Source organism: Ochotona curzoniae, unplaced genomic scaffold (assembly GCF_017591425.1).
Source record: "Ochotona curzoniae isolate NIBS_2020 unplaced genomic scaffold, NIBS_Ocur_1.0 contig_2210, whole genome shotgun sequence".
Taxonomy (NCBI): domain Eukaryota; kingdom Metazoa; phylum Chordata; class Mammalia; order Lagomorpha; family Ochotonidae; genus Ochotona; species Ochotona curzoniae.
In genome coordinates, this window is record NW_024465369.1 from 20,334,302 (window position 1) to 20,354,769 (window position 20,468).

At 45.2% G+C, this 20,468-nt stretch overlaps 1 protein-coding gene across 1 annotated transcript in view; it reads left to right on the plus strand.

Annotated features, from left to right (window-relative positions):
• Window positions 1–988: 988 nt before the first annotated feature.
• Window positions 989–20,468, plus strand: part of GPD2 (glycerol-3-phosphate dehydrogenase 2) — a 146,616-nt gene continuing 127,136 nt past the window's right edge. The window contains exon 1 of the mRNA XM_040971590.1: window positions 989–1,146. The gene's annotated coding sequence lies outside the window, so the exon portion shown is untranslated. The remainder of the gene's footprint in view (window positions 1,147–20,468) is intronic.

Consider the following 20,468-nt stretch of genomic DNA (forward strand, 5'->3'; position numbering starts at 1 on the left):
TAGTGCAGCACCCAGAGGAAAGGTCTGAAAGAAATGGGGTTCGTTGGAAACCCATCTGCGTCCCTGGTGGGTCCGCTTACCCCTTGCTGTGGCAACAAGTGTGCTGGGCATGCTCAGTGGGAAGGGTCGGGTTTGTGGGGTGCAAGTGGGAAGCCTGCAATTCGGATACCCGGCTCTGCGCCTCCCCCGCCCCCTCCCTCCACCTGTATGAGGCTGGGCCTGAGGAGCCCAGCACCCCACCCTCCCCAGTGCTTGGGTTTGGTCTTCCCTGCGTGTCTCCACGCTGACATTCAGGCGGGGGGCGGGAGGGTCAGGAGGCCTGGCCAGTCTCCAGAGCACGCGCGGGGAAGCCCGGGCCAAGGGCTTTGGGTTCTGACGACGACGAGGTCCCAGGGGTCCACCCGCCTTCTGCTCGATGCGTTTCTAGGCCCAGGGAAACCTGCGTATCCAGAGGTGCCGACCGGGAGAAGCCAGCTTGGGGGGGGCAGCCGGCGAGACAGCAGGTAAACCAGCGCCAGCGCCCCCGCAGGCTGGCGCGCCAGTGTCTCCCCTCTCGCGGGCAGATGGCGAGGGCGGCCGGCGTGGGGGAGGGTGCAGGACCTGAGACACCTCCACCGGCTTCCCCGGCCTAGTTCAGCGCCGGCTTTCCAGAGCGTCGGCCCGCCAGCTGGCCTGGTGGCGCTCAGGGTCCATCGCCCGCAGGCGAGGGTCCAGGCTGGCACGGTGGCCCGGCGGCGCCCCACCCGGCAGGCTCGGAGTCCCCGGCCCCGTCTAAACCGCCTTCGTAGGGAGGCCGAAACCTGTTGTCTGCCCACCCCAGGGCCGGGTTCCCGCTTGCACTTCCGCGTTTCCCCGCAGGGCCGGAGGGGCCGCGGCCCAGGGCTGCGCACGGCGGGCGGTGGCCGGGGTCAGGGCCCGGCGAGGGAGGCGCGCGAGGGGGAGGAGGAAGTGGCCGCGGAGGCGGGGGCGCGGCGGCGCAGGGCGCTTCGGGTTACGCTGGCCCAGCCTGACCCGGGTGACATCCCCGCGCCTTGCTGCGGGCTCCCCGGCCGAGGCTCTGATTCCGGGAGGAGGCTGACTCCTCCTCGGCTGGAGGAACCTGTCGTTCCCGCCCGCCGTCCCCTCGCGCGTGAGGAACCATCTCAGGTGTGTGTGCGCCTCCTTGGCGGGGGGGGGGGGGGGGGGGGGCGTCTCTCCCAGGCTTCCCAGGGAGGGGGTGGTCCTTCTCGGACCCCGCGCTTTCTGGGAGTCCAGTGTTGTGAATGATGGCGGGAAACTGGAGGAAGGATTTCCAGTCCCCCACCAGCAGAAGATGGGCTGGTTCTAGAGTTTAGCTGTTTCTGTTGGAGGGGTGAGATAACATTTGCAAAAAAACACTTTGTGTAGTGGCTAAGGTTGGTGTCTCTGAAAGTTTGTGTCAACTTTCGGCGCGTGGAGGTGGCTTTTCTGTGAAGCGAGGGTGGGGACCGTTCTGAAAGGGGACTGAATGTTTCCTGAGAAACTTAGCTGCTGGAACGTGACAGTCCATGGAGGAAGTGGAAGGTACACGCTGGTGAACTTGAAGCAGGCTCCACTCCCCACGTAGTAAGTAGTAACCGACCAAAATGTGTGTGCAGAGCGTGCTTACGGTACAGCCGGGAGATTGAAGAGTGGCTTGCCCTCGTGCAGAGGAGTACTGGCTCCTGACACTGTCTTCCACAAGAGTTCCAAAGTAATTTACAAGTTCTCACAAAGTCGAAGTGCCAGGGGCAGCCCGAATTACTCACCTCATTAGAAATATTGAGGAGGCAGCTAATGAACTGAACTTGGGTAAGTGAGAAAGGGAAGTTGCTCCGTTACATGGAGTCTGTATTGCTTAAAGTTTGAAGACAAGTGGAGTTTCTTCTTTGACTGGGGGACATTCATGACACTAGCCACCCTGGGTGAAAGCCCTTCTTTTAGCCAATGTCTGTTCTAAGTCTTTGAGCCCTCCGGTTAGTTCCTGCTAGCTATCACGGTCCTGTGACAGCTGGGCGCCTTAGCCAAAGGATACGGTCTCCTGTGATGTGGATGTTGAAATTGCCCTGTGTGGTGCACAGCAGGGCTATGGCAAGTTACAAAATTCCTTCTTTTTTTTTTTTTTTTTAAATTAAGCCAGCTCTTCATGTGACGTAGTAACGCATTTGTGAATAAGGCACAAAGGTTGGGACTTGGGGGTTTGAGAATCAACCTTGGCCCAGTGCATTCTGATAGTTCACACAATCACTTTGCAAAGAAATGCTATACGGCATTCCTTCCTTTCCCTTGCCTTTGATATTTCAACGGATATTTTGGTATGGTTCAGCAACAACAAGGCCACAGGGTTTCCGATGGTCAGTGGGCTTCCTTTCTGTCCCCACTTGAGTTTCTATGGCTATTTGGTCTCATTGGGGACTAAAAGATTTGATTGTCATTGTGCACAGGTCATGTGAATGAGTTTCTCTAACTCTTTGCTTTCTGTCTTTCATGGCCAGAAGTTGAGTTCTATGAGACTAAGGCTTAATCTGTCTTGCTCATTTTTAAATCTGGTGTTTACAGTGGTGACTGTGTTGTAAAAAAACAAAAACAAAACCAATAAATGTATTCCCAATGAGTGTCTGAATATGGAACAAACTCAAGCTAAATTTGGTGGTGCGAAGAGAAAGGCAGTCTGTTAACCTAGGTGACCTATTTAAACTCACTAAATCTCAGTTGTTTTCTTGGTAAAATATGGGTAATATGTGATATAACACACAAAGAATTAATTAGGATTATATCTGGAGGGTGCTAAGTAAGCTTCCGGATGTATCTTTCTTCCTTAATTTTTTTCTTATTCCAAAAGGAAATTTTGGGCAGAAAAGCACAGTCACCCAGCTACTTTAACTCTTGCATGCTGTGTGCAGGTTATCCAACGGTTTATTTTTCCCTTTTAATTTGGGAGATGTGTGGAGGAGGCAGGAGGAACAGAGGAAGTGGGGGATGGGAAGTAGCAGCTGTGCTTATTAGAGATGACAAAATAATTTTCATGTCATTGTTTCTTTATCCCTTTTAAGTTGTTGAATGTGGTGATAGTTCTAAAGCTCGAATCTTTGCACCTGTCAACACCGAGACTTACAGGAAGGGCTATCCTAAGTGGAAAAACAACACTTCAGAGAGCTCTGGCTATTAAATACCTAAGTGAAGTTTGGATAGCAGTAAGCTCTAGATACATAAAACCTATGGCTGTCCTTTTTAGAGAAGCTTCGTTTGTCTAACAAGGTAGCACATGCAATTGTATACCAAGGGGAGACCCACATACGATCTGGCTTAGTCATGTTCCCAGTGGCAGGATGTCAGGGATAATTGTCACAATTCTGGAAGGGCGAGGTTAACACAGGCTGAAGTTATTGCAGACAATTTGTGGTGAAGGGAAATGCCAGTTCAGTAACAGGGAGAGTTAAAGGTTCCCTGGAGACTCTAGGAAAAGAAGATAATCTTTGTTCGAAGAATAGTTGTTATTTTGTACTGCAGCATATATATTTGTGTGTGTTTTAAAGATTTATTTATTTTACTTGAAAGAGTTACAGAGAGAGAGAGAGAGAGATCTTCCATATGCTGGTTCACTCCTTAAATGGCTCAGATGCCTGGAGTAGGGCCAGTTTGAAGCCAGGAGCTTCTTTCAAGTCTCCCACTGGGGTGCAAAGGCTCAAGGACTTGGGTCATCCTCCTCTCCTTGCCCAGGCCACAAGCAGGAAGCTGGATTAGAACCAGGGCAGTCTGGAATGGAGCAGCCTGGTTGTGAATCGCTGCCATATGGGATGACAGCACAGCAGGGGGAGAATTACCTTGCTACTCCACCATGCTGGCCCCACCAAAGTATGTTTTTCGAACATATAACATAATCATGTAAATCAGAATTAATATCTTATTAAATTAATTTTTATATTAAAAACTGTATGGGAACTCCCCAGTAAAATTCTGGAATAATACAGAACAGTAATTTTTACTGTGTCTCTGAAGTTTAAAGCCTGGGATTGTTAAAAATTATAACTCTTTATTCTTGTCACTTTTAACAAGGTCCAAATATGTGTAATAGCTTGCTATCCAATTGTAACAATGTGATTTTTTTTTTTACCTGAATAGCAGGGGGAAAATTACTAATCATCTAAGATTGTTAAATTGGCACAAAACGGCTTGTTCCTGGGAAGAGAGAGATGGACTGAATGCAACTGAGTTTAGAAGGCATTATCAAAGTAGCCTTTTGGTTGCCTATCAAGATACTTAGACAATGCCAGTATGTTTTACTAAGAAGAAAAGTTGAAAGTGGTGCATTAGGGAAAGAACAAATTAGCAATGGAATTCGTTATATTCTCTTGTTTTAGAATTATTAACAGGGGTGAAAGAAATGTAGCAGGGAGAGAAAATCAGCGTCACTCCGAGTAAGGGCAAGGGCCGAGGTGGCCCTGTCGGGACCTCTCTAGCGCCTGCAGAGTAAACCTCTTCCTCTAACCAGGCATTGGTTTCCAGAATGCTGAAGTAGAAGGAAGCGAGAAATGCCCAGGATTTGAATCTCTGAGGATGTGTAGATAGTAATTGGGGTCAGAGTTTGGGCCAGAATGGATGTGATCCTTTTTTCCCTTTTTTCTTGGATTCTTAGTATTTCTTACATGCAATATCTGTGCTGACTTTTCAGTTGAGAAAAAGATGTTGGTTTCTTTGGAATCAAATTTCTGATATGTATAGTAAAAACATGGCTTCTGGTTTTAATTAAATGAGATATAGATTTTTAAAAATTATTATTTTGCTGAAATTAGTGGGGAAAAGTAGTTAATAGAAGATGTGACCTCAGATAAAATTTCATTGTCACATTCTTTCCGAGTTCTTGACAAAAGAGCTTTTTTTTAAACAACTGCTTTTTATCCTTTTAAATAAACATTTATTTAGTTTTATTGGAAAGTGAAATTTATAGAGAGAAAGATCTTCCATTCGCTGGTTCAGTCCCCAGTGGCTGAATTGGCTGGAGCTGAGCTCATCCAAACCTAGGAGCCAGGAGCTTCTTCTGGGTCTTCCACGTGGGTGTAGGGTCCCAAGGCTTTGGGTTGTCCTTGACTGCTTTCCCAGGCCACAAGCAGGGGGCTGGGTGGCAAGGGGAGCAACCGGGATAAAAACCAGAGCCCATATGGGATCCCAGCGCATACAAAGCAAGGATTTTAGCTACCAGGCTACTGTGCTGGGCCAACAAAAGAACTTTTAAAATCCCTGGAATCTCTGGAGTGATAAGTATCATGTTGCATACTAATGAGATTCTAAATGACTCTTGGGCCTTGGGCAGCTTTTTGGCGGGGTTGGTATCCAGATGACGTTATGTTTTTGGATGTTGGGAATTTCAGTTCTCTGAGTAGGGGGCTAGTGCTACAGATCGAGCCAATCACTAAAGCCCAGGGATTTAATCTGCCCCAGCTGGGTAACCTGCATCAAATCCCTGAATCATCTTGTGACTCAGTGAAAACATGGAGTTGTACAAGGCATGGCATTCCATGGAGGAACCACGTGACCTCTCTTCCTGCACACCAAAGTAATACTTTGCTCATTTGTGTCCTTTATAATATTAAAACAGACCAGTGTAAGTAGATTGTTCTGAATTCTGTGAGCCAGTATCATAGATTATCCAACCTGAGGAGGGTGCTATGGCAATCCCTGAGCAGTAGCCAAATCGGAGACCAAATATCAGTGGTCTGGGGCCTTGGTACGTGTAACTGGCATCTGAAGTGGGACTCAGTTTTACAGGACTGGCATTCTGAGTAGAGAAGTCATTCGCTTCTAGTATGAATGTTGTAAAATATTACTCGGGGACAGCTTTCACTTTCTGAGACCAAATGAAACGATTGCTAATGTGTTTTATTTTCCAACAGCGAAATATTATTTAAGTGTGAAGATTTTGGGGGGAAGTAATGACTGTTTCAATTCGATTTTTTTGAGCTTTGCATCCTTCAAATAGGAGGATACATCCTGTGGAATGTCATATTTGACATGTTATACATCTATTTCTGTAAAAAACAAAAAAGTTCTAGTATATTGGGAAAAACAAGTTCTACCAAGTGTAACAGAGAGTATTTTCTGAAAATGACAACTTTAGATGCCACCACTCTCATAAGAAGTAGCTTCTCAGTATGAACTGGGAACCATACTTAGAAAACTATTGCCTACTTACCTAGTCTTAGGTAATCACTGGGACCAGGTAAAAACTTAAGATGGTAAGGCATATCAGAGATACAGAAGTTTATGTTTAAGCATTCTAGGAAAATTTTGGTGAATAATTTTGCCATTTTCATTTCAATGAAATATAATAAGATTTTAAGTGTAGTGTTTTGAAGGCGATTAGAAACAACATTGTTCAGATCACTAGGTTCCCAAAAGCTCTTTTCCGTTTATTCAGAGCAAAGAAAGGATGTTGTGTTTCATTGTGATAATGCCCAGACAGCTTTGATCATGTCACTCTGTGTTCCACCCGTTATGGGCTGCTTTGCCCTATTGGATTAAGTTCCAAATATTTGCTTTAGAAGTCATGAACTTTTCTGATCTTGTGCGATATCAGGGTTCTGGCCTTGTCTGGCCTGTGACCCAGCCAAGTGAGACTCATAGGTCTCCTCTGTCTGTTGTTACCACCGCCTCTCTGCTTCTGTCCTTTCTTCTAATTAGTCTTCTGGAATGCTGCGGAACCTTGAAGACTGTGACCTCTGGCTGCCGAGTTCATGAGGCTTTCTTAGATTGGCCTATGTTCTGTACGTTTCCTAAACTCATAAGCTACTCTTTTGACGCTGTGCACCAACATACACCTTAAATGGTCCTATTTACTGTAGTCATTTGGAAATGTGCATTATTTCCTTCCCTGCAGAAGATCATGCAGAGCAGGTGCTGAGTCTTACACAGTGTTATAGAGCCGCATGCTTACACAGTACATGGTTGCTGCGTGCACGGCCATCTCTTTAGCCAGTCATCATGTCATTACTCAAGAGGTGAATGGCAGTAATGGATTGGGTGTGGTTGAACAGCAGATAACACAGATGCATTTCACATAGTTAGCGTGTATAAGTGGATATTCTAACCTTTGTCTCTTTTAAATTCCTAATAATTTATTCATTTACTGGAGAGATAGTGAGAGAGTATTCTCTTCGATCTCTGAATGCTCACGGTAGTTGTGGCTGAGCTGGTGGCAAAGGAGTTGGGGAGACTAAGAGTGAAAGGCTGGGAATTCATTGTCTTCTGTTGGTGCTAGGAACCCAGTCCCTTGTGTCTTCAGGGCTGCCTCTGAGAGTCCAGATAGGCAGGAAGCTGGAGTCCCGAGTTGGAGCCAGAATTCAAACTCAGCTACTCCTGCCTCTAAGTGCTGTGGCTATTAACTACTATGCTAAGCATCCAGCTCTTTTTTGGGCTTGCCTTTTGCCTGAAAAAATTTACACTTTTAATATTCAGAAGATATTTAGGAGGGGGTGGAAAGTGTGTGGTGGCAAACCAACTTTTTTTTTTTTTAAGATTTACTTTTATTTGAAAGGCAAAGCTGCGAAGAGAGAAGAGAGAGAAATCTTCCATTCACTGGTTCACTTTGCAGATGGCCACAACAGCTAGAACTATACCAGTGTGAAGGCAGGAGTCAGGGGCTTCTTCTGGGTCTTCTGCCTGAGTACAGAAGCCCCAATATGTGGTCCATTGTCTGCTGCTTTTCCAGGTGCAGCTCGAACCTGCTCCCATGTGGGATGCCTGCGCTGCAGATGGAGGGTTTGTGTGCTATGCCATGGCGCCGGTTCCGTAACAAACACTTTAAAAGCGGTGTTTGAAAGACATTAATGCAAGAATCTACAAACACAGAGGGACTTTAAAGTACAGCAAGGACACCAAAGGGAGGCCTTTCACGAATTTCCTTTTCTTTCTTGATTTCCTTTGCCTCAGCTTTTCCACGTGTAACAGTCACATGCAGAGGGTGCTGATACTTGCGGAATCCATTTTAAGAAGTATGTTTTCAGTTTTCTTTCATTATGTTTGTTCTGTTCCAGGTTACTGTTCATTAGCTTGGATGCTAATGTAACAATATAGAGCTTGACAAAGCTTGTTTACTTGTGTGTTTATTTTTCACGTTTTATTTGAAAGGCAGAGATCTTCCATCTGTTTCTTCATTTCCCAAATGCCTGCAACAGGCAGTGCTGGGCTAGGCTGAGGCTTGAAGCCCAGAACTTGATCAAGGTCTCCCTCTTGGGGGCAGGGCAAGGACCCAAGAACTTGAGCCATCATCACCTTTTGCCTCCAAAGTTGCATGTCAGCAGAAAGCTGGGTTGGAAGTAGAGTAGTCAGAAATGAAGGCAAGGTGTTCCAATGTGGGATACTGGCTGTCCCAGTGGGAACTTTAACACTATGCCCAAACATGTCCCGGAGACACAATGTTTTAAAACAAAAAAGTGCTCAGAGTTTCGTCCTAACTGGGCCTTTCTGTTATTAAGAGTTAGCATGAATTGAGCGGTTGCCATTTTCCTCAGAGCCATGCTAAACACTTGGCGTGTATAACTTCTTTATGAGCAGCGAGCCTGAGATTTCAGTAGGCAAACGGAGGCCCAGAGGAGTTGAGGGCCTTCTTCAAAGCCATGTCATTATTTTCTGGTGTGACAGAGAAGTGGAAAGATAATTTTACTCCCATTTCTGCAATGTATTTTCTGGCTTTTGTTACTTTGTATTCTACTGTTCTGCTAGTTGAATTTTGCCTTTTATGGCTGCAACTTCGCAGTACTTACTCAGTGGTTCAGCAATTTGCACCAGTGATAGTGAACTGTTCAGAGGGCTGAATGCATAGCAGTACACCTGTCCAAAACAATGTTGCTTTTCATTTAACTGCCAAGAACCCATGCTGCTGTTAAAGTCTTAGTCTGAATGGTTATGCAAGCAGCCTGCAACTTGATATCAGTCTGCTTTTTCTACTTCCACAGCTGGGTTTGTGATTACTACTGGGAAAATGAAAACAACCCTTGAAAATGTAGGTACAGGGCCCAGCATGGTGGCCTAGTGGCTAAAGTCCTTGCTTTGCATGTGCCAGGATCCCATATGGACACCAATTCTAATCCTGGCAGCCCCGCTTCCCATCCAGCTCCCTGCTTGTGGCTGGGAAAGCAATTGAGGACAGCCCAAAGCCTTGGAACCCTGAACCCACATGGAGACCTGGAGAAAGTTTCTGGCTCCTGGCTTCAGATTGGCGCAGTTCTGGCCCTTGCGGCTACTTTTGGGGAGTGAATCATCGGACAGAATATCTTTCTCATCTGGCTTCCCAATAAAAATAAATAATTATTAAAAAAAAAAAAGGAAAAGAAAACGTAGGTACGAATTTACATTCTCCAGCCTTAGCCACAGACAGTTCTTTTACTTGTTTCTAGATAGAACCTTCTCCCATTCCTCACCACAGTTTTTCCAGACTTTCAGTGCTGTCATTGAAAGTTTAACCCACCTGTGCATCTCTGTATCAAAAGATGCCCATTCGTGGTTAGAGAAGACTGAACTGTTGAAAGAGAAAGATCTGAAGCTGACACAAGCTCAGGCATTTCTTGCTTACGTCATGGTTTTGGTTGGTGCCATAGCTTTCGGTATTTACCCGTGCTTCAGGTACCTGGTTCCTCTTCCTTGTGTGACTCAGCCTTCCCTTAGAGCTTCATTTTCAACTGCCGCCAACTAGTGGATGGTGGAAGCTTTTGAAAAAGGCATATCTGTATCATAAATGCTTCATGTTGAAGCAAATGTACCAGTCCGCTCATCTGCTTTTGGCTGTTGGATAACCACATTTATTTTCAAGGGAGATTTATCATTGCAGGCTAGCTGGAAGCCTAGGACGGTGAAAATAATAGTTTTTCAGAGACCTATCTCCTTCGCAGTGTCCTTGATGGTTATGATGCTGGAAAAAAAGATAGGTCAACTTAAAGAAAGAGATCTATTTATTTATTTAGTTAGTTATGTAAGTGACACAGAGAGGGGGAAATACAGAGGTATCTTACATCTGCTGGTTCACTTCCCAGGTAGCTGTAACATCTGATGCTGGGCTAGGCTTGAAGCTGGGAGCCAAGAACTCCATCCTGTTCTCCCATGTGGGTGGCTGGGGCCCAAGTCCTTGGGATAGTTTTTATTGCTTTCATACATACTTTAGCAAGGAGTTGAATCGCAAGTGGAGCAGCCTGTACTCGAACTGGTGCTCTGATATGTGGTTTATGCTACAATGCCAATCCTCCATTGTCATTTCTTTCTTTTTTTTTTTTCTCTTAAGATTTATTTTGTTTTATCTGAAAGTCAGAGTTATAGAGAAATGATGCAGGGATCCATGGACTTGAGCAGTCTTCATCTGCTTTCCTAATGTATAAGCAGTAAGCTGAATCAGAATGGAGCAGCTGGGACACGAACCTGCATACGTACGGGATTCCGGTGCTGTAGGTATATGCCATGGCACCCCCGCCCCCCGCCCAGTCATGTCATTTCTTAATACTTTCTTCTCATCTTCCCTGAATCTGAACCCATCAAGTCCATAAATCCCCAAAGTTGATGCTCTCCCCAATACTCTGATTTATTTACCCTCAGTCATTTTCCGATGGACTATCTTCATGTCCATTTGCTTGTTAAGTATTTACAAGATTCTGCCACCACAAAAAAGGAAAAACCAGTGAGACTGAAACCCGAAACTGTTCCTTTCATGCTCTCTTGCTGCCTTCTCCTCCTATCAAGCTGTCCTCCTGGCACCGCACGTGGCATGCTGTTGTTCCACTTGCTCCCCTTCCTTCACTGGCAGATGTAGCTTTGATCTCAGAGGATCTCTTGTGAGGACCGGTGTCCTGCTGAGTGCCATGTCAATGAGGTCTAACTGCGGACAGTTTCTGTGATAGCACAACCCCTCCCTTGTGAAGTTAGGTTTCTCTAGGCTGTGGAACACCTTGTTCTTTTGGGTGAGTTATGGGTGTTTTTGGCAGGATTTTCCGCTGCATGTTGTAGCTCTATGTCTGTTGGTGCCTCACTGTTTTCTCTCTGTAGATGATCTCTACATTAGGTTTATCCACCTCCTTGAATTTAGGATCTCCCAAGTTAACATCCATAGGCAGATTTCTTCCCTGCACTCAGTCTCAGTGGATATTTCCACTTGGGTATCCTACAGTCAGGGACTGGTCATTTCTTGCTGTCCCCCTAAGGCCCTGTGTGGTTTCTCTTTGAAGAGCACAGCCACCTTTTGTGTCACCTCTGACATCATCCAACATTCGCTCATCACTCACGAAATATCTGCCTACTTGTTTTCTGTAAGTTAGGGTTCTCATGGTGTACAACGCAGATCCAGTTTATTTTAGTAGAGTTTGCATTCTAGTTGGGGTGTGTTAGGATGAGGACCTGTTAATAACAACTAGTTACAGACGAGACATGCAAGATGGTGAGATCTGTATGATTGGTGGATTTGGGTTATGTAGGAAGGTCCCTCTGAGGAGTTGACGTCTGAGTGACCAAAAGGAACTGGTCCTCCAAAGATGAGGAACAGAGCATTCCAGGCAAAAGAGCTAGTGCCAAACCCCAAAAGGTGCTCTTCAAGACCTTGATAGACAGGAGGTGGCAAATAAAGCTGACATAGGAGGTGTGAGGAGTCTGTGTTGGCTTCTTAGGGCTGCTGCATCTGAGTACCCGCTCCAAGCAGTAGCAGCAGGTCTCACAGAGCTCCAAAGGTCAGAAATCTGGACTCAGTCTCACCGCACAAAGATCCAACTGCTGGCAGGTGCCCTCTCTGCTGAGGGGGGTCTGTTCTTTGCTCCTTTGAGAGACTAATGGATTCTGGCATCTTGCCCGTCTTTCTTCTGTGTGTGTGAAGTCTGAGTCTACCTTTCTGTTGGGAACACATGAAGTTTCCTAGAACCCATCCTAGTAACTCCAGAAACTAGCCCCCCTTCCCAAGATTTTAATTTAGGGCCCAGCACGTATCCTAGTGGCTAAAGTCCTTGCCTTGCATGCTCTGGGATCCCATATGGGTGCCGGTTTTCATCCTGATGGCCCAATTTCGCATCCAGCTCTCTGCTTGTGGCCTGGGAAAGCCATCTGGGATGGCCCAAAACCTTGGGGCCCTGCACCTGTGTAGGAAACCCAGAGGAGGCTCCTGGCTTTGGATCGGCATGGCTCTATACATTGTGGTCATTTGGGGAGTGAATCATTGGATGGAAGCTCTTCCTTTTAGTATATCTGACTTTTGAGTAAAAACAATAAAATAAATCCTTCAAAAATAGAAGAGTTTAATTTAATCATCTTTGGCTTTCTATATATTTACTTATTTTAATTTACTTCTGAAAGAGCTTAATAAACTGAGGTAAGGAGAAAGAGACAAAGAGAGCAAAAGGAAGAGAGAGAATCTTTCATCTGCTGGTTCACCACTCAAACAGATACTTATAATGGCAGTTGCTGGGGTAGATTGAAGTCAGAAGCCTGGAGCTCCATCCAGGTTTTCCGTATGGTGGCAGTGGCCTAAGGCCTTGGACCATCTTCTGCTGCTTTTTCCAGGTCATCAACAGGGAGCTGGACTAAAAGTGGAACAGTTGGGACACCACTGGCACTCGTATAGGATGGCGGCTGTTTTACCTGTTATTTGTTGTTTGTTTTTTTTGTCCTTATAAGCTACCATACACAGATTCTAGGGATTAGGATATGGGTATCTTCTGGGTGCTCTAATTCAATGAACCGTGATGTTTGGGAGAAGCTTTTAAAAGTATGAGAACTAGACAAATCTTTAATGCTTTATAGAAGGTAAGGTATTTAGATTTCATGGCAGGATGGTGCAAGCCGCTGAATGATTATATGCATATGAGTGAAAGGATGTGATGATTTTGTTGAGACGGTGTCTTTTTTTTTTTTTTTACTCTGCCCCTTGAAGAAGAAAAATTAAAATAATTAATAAAACAAATAAGTAGAAAAACAATTTTTCCCGAACATGTGAGAAATACTTAAATACTAATAAATATTTGATAGGTAAAGTTGAACTGATGGGCGAAAGTTTCATTATCATGTAAATTTTTTCTTTTTAATTTAATTTAATTTTTTTTGTAGTGATTACATGGTTGATCAGCGTGGGAAGGATCGAGGTTTAGAGAAAATTGCGTGAACTCATTGTTTCCAAATTTGTTATTTCTCCTTGTTGTTTCTGGAGAAGGGAAGAGACAAAAGGGGGAAGCCACACATGACTTTCCACATGTCCCAGTACTCAGGGGTGAGGAACCGCAGCCTCATATCAACCCAGGGTCTCAATGTGTACCTGTTCCGAGGGTTCTGTGCAAGTGGTTTTGATAGTTTTGAAATGCTGCCAATTTCATAGATCCAAGGATGATGTCACCCTCCCAATATCCATTGGCTGATGTAGTAAGCTTCAAGTCCCCATTCACCAAGATTTTTGCTGTCATTGTTTGACCTTCTTCAGTTATGGCACCAAATGAGCTGCCATGTTCTCCTTTTACAACAGGGCTTGTGTCCACTGTACTGCCTTTTCCATTAGGTAGGACGTGTTCTTGCAGGTGAGCCCAAGGACCTTGGCCAGGTGTCCCAAGCTTTGCCAGATCCCCCGCCCCTGTGGCTCACAAACCTGGCACCCACCTCACATGCTGGCGCCAGCACCTGGGCCAGGTGTCCCAAGACCTGCCAGATTTACCATCTTCAGGACTCGCAAACCTGGCATCCACCTCACAGGCAGGCCCCAAGATCTGGGCTAGCCGACTCGAGTCCCTCTGGATCCCTTACTTCTGGGGCTTGCGAACCCAGCAGAAAAACTATTGTATCTTGCCAAAAGCTATTGTAGATAATGCTATTCCCAGTTGGAATACATGTCATCAAATATGGATGTGGCTGCTAAATGCCAGTGGAATTATAGGAAGTGATGGCAGAAAAATTGAAAGTAGGATTTCAGGTAAGAGTGTGAGAAACTGTAATTCTGTGGATAAGCAGTGTGCTAATCATAGAAAGGATAGATTCATCATATCTTTTTTTGGGACAGACTTAATTTGCTCATATGAGTAATACGGAGGGAAGAAAGAAGACTTAAAACAAAGGCTTACTTTTCTTTTTATTGGGGCATTTCCTGAGAAGGGGAGAATTGACAGGGAAGCAGATGTGACTCGAAATAAAAAGTGTTCAATTTTGCCTGTGTGAAGTTTGAGGTGTTTTTGGGAATACCTCAGTTAGTTGGTTGGATGAATTTGGAATTTTGGAGCTTATGAAAGGGATTTTGACTGAAGATTCAGAGTTAGGAATTCTTTGCATTTGGTTATATTTGGCTATATTGATCAATTATTACATCAGGAGGAGGAGGATTGGAAGGAAACCAAGAGAACATGGTATCTCTGAAAGGTACCATTCAGCACATTTTTAAAAGGAGACAGTTCCACTGCCTCTAGTTGGGGAAATGAGGTCATTCGTGATTGTAGCATCTGACACATCGCTCAAGTAGCGAGGCTGAGACAAAAGCTTATTGGACTGAGTTGTGGAAGTTCCGCTGGTGCTTGCAGGCAACTGCGTAAAGAAATTTTGTTGTGGAGGGAAGCAGAAGAAAAAGAATAGTTTTTGGAAAGTTCTTGATTAAGGCAGTGTTTGTTAGAGCTAGAGGATTATAGAATGGGTTTCTAGGGTGACTGAGAGTGGTCAAGTGGACTTGAGAAACTGTGAAAACAGGACAAAGTGATGCGTAGTTACAGAGCTCAAAATCCTGCAGTGTGAGGCAAAGGGGAGAGCCCAGGTACAGCAGGAACGGTCTTCGTGACTAGGAACACGGACACTTTATCCGCAGTATGATGAGGATTCACAGGGAAGGAGTTAAGACTTAGAGGTTGTGATTTCTGTGGAGGGAAATGGAATTCTTCTCCTCTTGTGTCTACTTTTCAGTGAAGTGTGATGATGTTGAGTTGGGGAACAGTGAAATTGTTATTTTGAAACATCCTGGGGGAAATATATTAGGATCGCTGGTCAGTGTGCATGGAGATTGGAAATTTGCATTCATAAATTTTTCTTTCCCTTTTCTTTCCTTCCTACCTTTCTTTTTCCCTTCCTCCTACTTTCCCTGTTCTTCTTTTTCTTCTTTAAGATGTGTATTTGCTTTTATTGGAAAGGCAGATTTATGGAGAGAAGGAGAGGCACAGAGAGAGATCTTTCGTCCTTTGGTTCACTACGTAAATGAACACAATGACCAGAGCTGAGCTGATCAGAAGCTGATCAGGAGATTCTTCCAGGTTTCCCACGTGGGGGCAGGGACTTGAGCCATCCTCTGTTGCCTCCCTGGTCTGTAAGCAGGAAGCTGAATCAGAAGTGGAGCAGTAGGACACCAACCAGCACCCATATGGATTGCTGACACCAGCAGGTTCAGAATTATCCTTTTCAGCCACAATACTGACCCTTTGCTGTTCTTGTAAAAATTTTATGTAAAAGGCAAAGAGGAAAGAGATAGAACTGTGAAAGATCTTCCATCTATTGGTTCACTCTCCAAGTGCCTACAAACAGCTTGGACTGGCCTAAGCCAAAGAAAAGTTCCTAGAACTTTAGAAAGGTCTTTCATAGGACTGACTGGAATGTAAGAACTTGGGTCATGACCTGCAGTCTTTTAGCAGGAAGCTGGAACTGGAAGCAGCATTAGGATTCAAACCCAGGAATTCCAACCTGGGAAATGGGATATGAGACACTGGCATCCTGAGTGGTGTCTTAACTGCTGTATCCAATGCCTGCCCTCCTGTATCCATAAATTTAGGTTGAGATCTTTTGTAATTGTCTTTGTTCAAGCCAATTTCTTTTAGCTGTTTAAGTACAGGTGTAGGAAGGCATATCATTGAGTATATATAATTTGTTGGCTAATTTTTAAGACAAAATAGGAAGAGATGAGCAAGGGAGTTAAGGATTTACAAAGGAGTAATTTCCAGTGGCCTTTATCTTATGCTGGGTGGGAAAGGACGTAACTGAGAATGAAAAAAATAGTGGAGTCAAAGGATTAGAAAGCTAGATGATGCCAAGGTGTTGGAATGGAACCAAGAGTACAGGAAACGGGCTGGTCAAAGAGAGGGGTGTTGAAAAGTGTGGGTTGCATGAAATTGAAGTCCTAGTTACTGTTACAAGTAATCAGGATGCCCAGATCACGAGTAGAGATGAGCATCAGAGTTGAGGGGGTTGAGGAACTGAAGCCTGGATGTGTAATAGACATCAGCAAGCATGAAGACAGAGAGGAATTGTAGAAATGAAAAACTTAAGTAAATGAGGGACAAGCAATAGTAGATGGGTTGATGAAAGCAAAAAAGATAATGGCTGGGAAGTCTGATGGGGTGATCTTCTAAAGGAGTAAGATTTTTAAAAGAGGATGTAGGGAAAATTGAAAGAAACCTAGGGAGGCGCTTAGGCAACTTCCAGTTTGGAAACTTGGGGGATATGAATATGCTTGCTATTAAAGTTGTATAGTCAGATGGAATGGAAACCATAAATGCAAGTGTGGGTCAAGATCTGAGTCCTGGGGTCCTTTGGTGGACCAGGAATTAGCTCTGATGACTCATAAGAATGCCTTGGGAAGAGGGGCTTGTCATCAACTGGCTCAGAGGTATTTTGATGTTTCAGTGATTGACACAGCCTTATTTATGTTGACTGAAATGCCTCCCTGAGGATAGGATGCTGGGTAGACAGTGTGAGGAGGATTCCTTCCATCTTAAAGCTTCAGCTTCAACTTTACTTTCGCCATGTTTTCAGAGTTTCACCTTGGTGAAAGATCATTTGCAGACAAGACCATCCTTGAATTGGCTTGTGATAGGCTTCGAGTTTCCTGGGACAGAACAGATGAAACGGCAGAGGGTGCTGGGGCAAGGGTGCTGAGCAACTAGGTGGAGTTGGATTGGCTTTTTGAGGTGGCTGAGATCAAGGAGACTGTGGAGCAAGCTGTGGTTTGTCCTGACAATGTCTTCAGGGAAGCTGGGTGGGGACCATGTGGCAAGGTCTGTTGGCATGTGGCCAAGTGTGACCAAAAGCCTTCTCTGAGTATTGGAGATTTCATGGCCAAGTGGAAGACAGAGGCCTGCACAGGGGACTGGTCTTAGATGTCCAGCAAGACAATGCTCTTGGGTCTTCTCAGCCATAACCCTTGCGGGGAGGGGCTTTCTAAGGCTGCAGCTTCTGAGGACAGTCCGCCCTTCAAGTCCCCTCCGTGGTCACGGTCATTGTCTCAGTGTAGACCATCAGGAGCTTGTACTGTGTGCTAATGCTCAGTCTCCTGGTCGTCTTGCTCCCAGGCTCTTGTCCTTTTTCAACTCTTGTGCTGCTTCACAGAATGGGGAATAGGATGAAAGAAGGTTTTTTTTTTTTTTTAAATTCAAATGTGATTCGAAATAATCTTGCTAGAAATATTATAAAAATTAACATTGTATAAATTGATGAATTAACTAATTAACTAATTGACTAATTAACTAATTAGCATTAGTATCAATTGACTGATAATGTCCTCCTAACATAATATGTAACCAGAAAAGACATTTTAAAAAATCTTCTTTAGGGGCCAGCTCCATTGCTCAGCCTGGCTGCTCCTCTGCCTGCAAAGGCTGGCATCCCGTATGGATTGCTCCACTTCGGATCCAGCTCCCTGGAAGGGAGCTCCCTGGTCTCGGAAGGCAGTGGACAATGGCTCGAGTTTGGCTCCCTGTATATATGTGAGAGAAATAGAAGAAGCTCCTGGCTCCTGCCTTTGGATCAGTTCAGCTCTGGCCATTGTGGCCATTTGGGAATGAACATGAGCAGATGAAAGATGTTTCTTTATAACTTCTTTTGTGTGCAAATCTCCCTTTCCAATGAAAATAAACAAATTTTTGCACAACAGCCAATTCTATGCCGATCCGAAGCCAGGAGCCTCTACTGGGTCTCCCACGTGGGTGCAGGGTCCCAAAGCTTTGGCCGTCCTCAACTGCTTTCCCGGGCTACAGGCAGGGAGCTGGAAGGGAAGCAGGGCTGCCGGGATAGAACCGGCACCCATATGGGATCCCGGGCGTGCAAGGCAAGGACCTTAACCACTGCGCCATCGTGCCGGGCCCAGTCTTTTTTTTTTTTTTAAAAAAAGGGATTTTAGTATTCTTTCCTTTACTGACATTACTTGAGCTATGCTGTGACTTTGCTTTCAGCTGTCCATGCTTTATGCTGCATTGTAATCATTAACTTTTTCAGTGATATACCCAAAGAAGTACAAACATCAAGCACATGTGGTTTTTCTGTATGTTTGACTAAGATTGTGTGGACATTTTCCAGTGCTCACTAAAATAGTTGCAGGATCGGCATGTGGAAAACTTGGTTAAAAACTTGGTCTCTTCAGTCATTGGTTTCCTTCATCCAACGTGAATGAACTACTTATACATTGCAAAGTACTGAGATATTAGAAGTCAGATGTCAGCAATGTGAATTTAATCAGGTTGAGAAAGGCAAATGTGCGGGCAGGAGTGAGTCATTCTTAGTGCATCTGACTAGGGAGTGATGGTCAGGAAGGGCAAAGGTGGATGCGGGTGATGTGTGCGTCTGAGGGGAGTGGGAGGGGCCGGCTGGCATGGGTAAAGGTTTGTGGGACACAATAGATTGCTGGCCTGGGTTGGCATGCTCTGAATGACTGAGCAGCCACATTTCATTTTGGTGCCATAGTTTATAGGTTCTTGCTGTGAGGTCCACCAAAGTCACGGTGAGACTTTCATGTCATGAGGGCAGGGCGTCCACTTAGAAATATCTGCATTTCTTTGCCTCATAGTGTCAGCCTCTTCGGTGGCGTTTCTGTTTCTTTCAGTGTTTTGCTCTAAGATGCCTGTTGCCTAGAGTTGGTGATGGAGCCAGAAAGGAACTCCCCAACGGCTCTGAAGCAGGGGGTACCAGGAAGTGCACATTTGTCCCTTGAGTGACTCCAGACCACAACCCTTTGACCAGGCTTCTTGTAGGGAACTTTTCTAGACATGCCAACTAGCTGAGTTGTTGGAGAGAGAGAAGCATACATGCTGGTCTGCGCGTGATCAGAGCCTGTGACAGTCGGCAGCCTTGCTGACCTCTGTGACAGGTAACCTATGGCCTGGAGTTAGAGCTCTGTTGGATGTTTGGCTTTAAAGGAACTTATTTTGATAGAACACTCTACAAATAACGGTATCTGTTGTCTTTGGGAAGATGTTTTCTGTTTTGGAGACAAAAGCTGGAGAGGTGCCGGCAGAAGCTTGCCTGTTGTTTTATTAGGGAATGCATGGCAGTTAATTCCCCAGCCTGGTACACTGAACTGGTCAGAGCAAAGTGTTGGTGTGGCCGAGGCAAGGTATGTGCCTTGTAGATGGGTGGGTTTTGTGTTTTCCTCTGGGTCTTCTGTACCCCAGTTCTGTACAGTAAGTGTGGACCCTGTGTGGAAAGTTCTGAGCATATTGTAGGTGCCGAGTAATATTATGCATTAACAGTAAGAGTTCGTTATATTTTTAACGGATATCCTTTTATTTTAAAAAATGTTATTGAAGTGGATGGGGAGAGAGAATTGAGACTGAATTATCGTTCTCTGTAATTTACTCCCCAGATACCTGTAAGAACTGGGGCTGGGGTGAGGTTGAATGTGGGGAATTTGGAAATACCATTCACGTCTCCAGTGCTGTGGAAGGGAATTAAACTACTCAAGGCATCAGCAATGCCTGCCAGGACCTACGCCAGCAGGCAGCTGGAGTTAGGAGATGGATCTGGAAGCTGAAAATTGAACCCGGGCATTCTGAAGCGGGACATGGGTATCTCAGCTTCTAGGCCATGTGTCTGCCCCAGCAGATGCATTTCTTCACTTTATGTTATCTCAAATTCAATATGTAAGTTGTCTTCTAGATGACATTTTGTTGATGTGGAAATTGCAGCTCATAGTCATACAGGTAGCAAATGGCCAAGGTGGAATTTAGTCTAGGATTCTTTGATCATCTTCTCCTGCACTCAGTGTTTTACTGAGGAATCATTCTTTTTTTTTTTATTTTAAGAGTTATTTTATTTTTATTGCAAAGTCAGATATACAGAGAGGAAGATCTTCCATCTATTGATTCACTCCCCAAGCAGCTGCAACAGCCGGAGCTGGAGCAATCCGAAGCCAGGAGCCAGGAGCTATTCTGAGTCTTCCATGTGGGTTCAGGGTCTCAAGGATTTGGGCCGTCCTCAACTACTTTCCCAGGCCACAAGCAGGGAGCTGGGTGGGAAGCAGAGCCGCCGGGATTATAGGTGGTGTCCATATGGAATCTTGGCACATTCAAGGCCAGGACTTTGGCTACTAGGCTACTGCGCTGGCCTGAGGAGTCACTTTTATTACTGTGATATGTCAAGAGCAGTACCACGTGGTTAGCAGGATCCTGACTGTGCTTAGAGCAGGCAGTGTGTTCCTGCAGGTAAGCAGGGAATTGTCACAGTCTGGGGAGGGAAGGGGATGTCGGCTCCATCTAGAGGATGCCCCCTTCTGTCTCTCTGTGTTTGTGGGC